Genomic DNA, 3631 nt, shown 5'->3' with positions numbered 1-3631 from the left:
TCCAACCGGTACTAAAGGCCCCTCCTATATATATGACACTTACGAAAAATCAGTTTCATCGAGCACTTCTTCTCCAATTTCTTGCGCCATCGCCACCGCGCCATCGCCCCCGCCGCGCGCCGTCGCCCCCGCCGCCCGTGGTCGCCATCTCGCGCCGCCGCCCCGTACTACGTCGCCGTCTCGATCGCGCCGTCGATCGCCCCCGGCCCGTCGCCCGTCATCGCGCCGTCCCCGTCGCGTCGCCGTCTCGCACCGCCGCCCGTATGCCGCCGCCCCCGCTCGTACACACACACACACACACACACACACACACACACACATGTACACACACACACCACACACCACACACACATGTACACACACATACACACACACAAACACTACACACACAGTACTACACACACACACACATATTTTTTTACTTATTTTCTGTTTTCTATTGTTTAGATTAATGTTAGATGAATTACGTAGATAAGAATGTTACAATGTTAATGTTAGATGAATTAGATAGAAAAGTTGTTAAATATTAATGTCAATTGTTAGCTACATGAATTAGCTACATATTAATTAGGTATATATATGAGATTTGAACTAGTTTAATTAATATAACTAGTTTATTTTTAGTAATGCTTAGTTGAACTAGTTGAATTAATAGAACTAGTTTATTTTTAGTAAAAAAATTTGGTATATAAGATTATTTGAACTAGTTGAATTAATAAAACAAGTTTGTTTTTAGTAAATGCTTAGTTAAACTAGTTAAATTAACATAACTAGTTTATTTTTAGTAAGAAAATTTAGGTATATGAGATTATTTGAACTAGTTGAATTAATATAACTAGTTTATTTTTAGTAAATGCTTAGTTGAACTAGTTGAATTAATAGAACTAGTTTATTTTTAGTAAGAAAATTTAGGTATATGAGATTATTTGAACTAGTTGAATTAATATAACTAGTTTATTTTTAGTAAATTCTTAATTGAACTAGTTGAATTAATAGAACTAGTTTATTTTTAGTAAGTAAATTTAGGTATATGATATTTGATGATTTAATTAAAATATTACTATATATAGCTACTTTATATATTTTAGTAAGTAATTAATAGAAGTAGTTTGTTTTAGTAAATTCCTAGTTGAATTAGTTGAATTAATAGAACTAGTTTATTTTAGTAAGAAAAATAATAGAACAAGTTTATTTTTAGTAAATGCTTAGTTGAATTAGTTGAATTAACAGAACTAGTTGAATTAGTTGAATTAATAGAATTAGTAAGTGTTTAATATTTCACCTATATGAACATAGGAAATGACGTCTGACGATGAAAAAGATTTCATTATGTGTGAATACTGTGAAGACCAGCATGACCTGTGCGACAGAAATTTCCTTGTTGATGATAGGCAATTCAGCATCAAGCTGCATGAGACCTTCGAATTCGATACAGTAAGTCACAACGACAAGTCTCTTTTCATAATTAAGCATGACTTATATATGCTTCATTTGCTTCAACTTATAATTTTTAATTTTCACTATTCTACTAGCGCATCCCCTGCCATGCAAGCATTTTTTTCTTGGATAAGATAGGTTTCAATGCTATGGAAACTATGGAGGTAAAGAGAGTTTACCTGAAAACTGAGCATGGTTATACTTTCAATGTCAAAGTATACAATGCAGACACGTACACCTATTTTGAATGCAAAACTTGGCAAGCACTATGCAAGGCTTATGCATTTGAGTCTGATATGGTTATCACCTTTGATATTCGTCCGGAAGATGACATTGAAGGTAATAGAGACATCTGGGTCGATGTGCAGACGCCTCCAGTTCTACCATTATGTGAGTTCTTCTCAACCATATTTAGTTTATTCAAAAATAGTTGACAGTAATTTCTATTGACAGCTTATTTCCATTCAAGCAAACATGTCCGGCGCTTGGTAGACAGGACCTACTACTGTCCCGGAGCTCAACTAAACTGCGAGAAGATAAGTCATTATGTTTCATGTTTGAGGATCTTCATACTGTCAAGACAAATTTTCTTCCTGCACTTAGAAATGTTAGTACTCAAAACATGCGACCAATAGTGATCGTATTGAACTATGGTCACATCTATTTAGGAATGATAGTAAGATTTTTACTATTTGTCCTCAGTGCATCTTTTGCATACATATTTTTTTTGCTAAACTTTCATTGCTAAGTATATTAATTACTATATGATGTTCTTCAACAGGGACTCCCGATGACAGTTGTGCCTTAGTGGGTCGAGACTAAAAGTCGCATGTCAATTGTTAGCTTACGGCCAAGATATCCTGCATTGCACATGAGTGCATTCAGGATTTCTAGAAGCGATGAATGCTTAATAGTGAAAGATTGGAGGAAAATTGTTAACGATCCCAGAGAAGTACTAGGGGGCAACAATGAGAAGCGCAGCCCACGATTAGGAGAGAGGTTCATCTGCATGCTCCAGTATGATGAATCAGGAGAGTTATACATGTTCTATGCTATTTTACCCGTGAGAGAGCAGCAGGAGTGATTTAGCTAGTTCATGCTCTTAGTACTTGTCCTCTCATGTCCGTGTTCTTCGTCCTGAACTTAATCTTAAAGAGTGATTTGCTTTTGTGGTGTTATGAACGCTTATAATATCATGACCATGTTGAACTCGATGATATTTTTGCTTCTGGTACAAGTGAATGTTTCTTCTTTAAGCTAGTGTTGGTGGTGATTAGATAGCGGTAATGACTATGATGATTAAATAGTGGTAATGACGACTATGATGATTTTTAGCTAGCTAGTATACTGATGTTGATGATATGATGCAAGAGTTTTTATATTAATATGATGATGATAATGATGAGTTATTATATTATTTATGAAAGAAACCGCAAATTAGTTTCAGTTGGATGGATCCTAGCTAAGTGATCAACTATATGCCATATATCCATATTATACTTGATCACCTATTAGGTGATCAAGTATAATATGGATATATGGCATATACTTGATCACTTAGCTAGGATCCACATGCATCCAGTCGAAACTAATCTGTGGTACTTTCACCTAATGATTTAACAACTCATTATAATGTAAAACAATCACTAAATTAAATTGAAAACACAAAACTAAAGGAAAAAACAGAACACACCCAAACATTTAGTACCGGTTGGTACTTGTGTTCTACACACACCCGGACCTGGCTTCTGCCACGTGGTGGCACTTTAGCGCCGGTTCGTATTCTCCTCTCTAGATCTAGTGGTTGCTGCCGGCATATCACAATGGCAAGGTTGCAGGATGCAGCCGGAAGGCTCCACTATGGTTCTGGCGGTTCTCGCTGTTGGAGAATGTAGCATGCAATTTTAAAAAGTTTCCTACGCTCACGCAAGATCTATCTTGGAGATGCTTAGCAATGATGGGGGAGAGTGTGTCTACCTACCCTCGTACACAGTAAGCAGAAGCATTTAACAACTCGGTTGATGTAGTCGAACTTTCTTTTTCATCCAGCTGATTGAGTACCGAACGTACGCCACCTCCGCGTTCAACTCACGTTCAGCCTAGTGACGTCATCTCCTTCTCGATCCAGCAAGTCAGCGAGGTAGTGGATGAGTTCCAGCAGCACGACGGCGTGGTGACAGTGATGGTGAAGTGA

The sequence above is a fragment of the Triticum aestivum genome, chromosome 2B (genome assembly GCF_018294505.1).
Source record: "Triticum aestivum cultivar Chinese Spring chromosome 2B, IWGSC CS RefSeq v2.1, whole genome shotgun sequence".
Classification (NCBI taxonomy): Eukaryota; Viridiplantae; Streptophyta; class Magnoliopsida; order Poales; family Poaceae; genus Triticum; species Triticum aestivum.
This window is presented reverse-complemented; position numbering follows the sequence as displayed.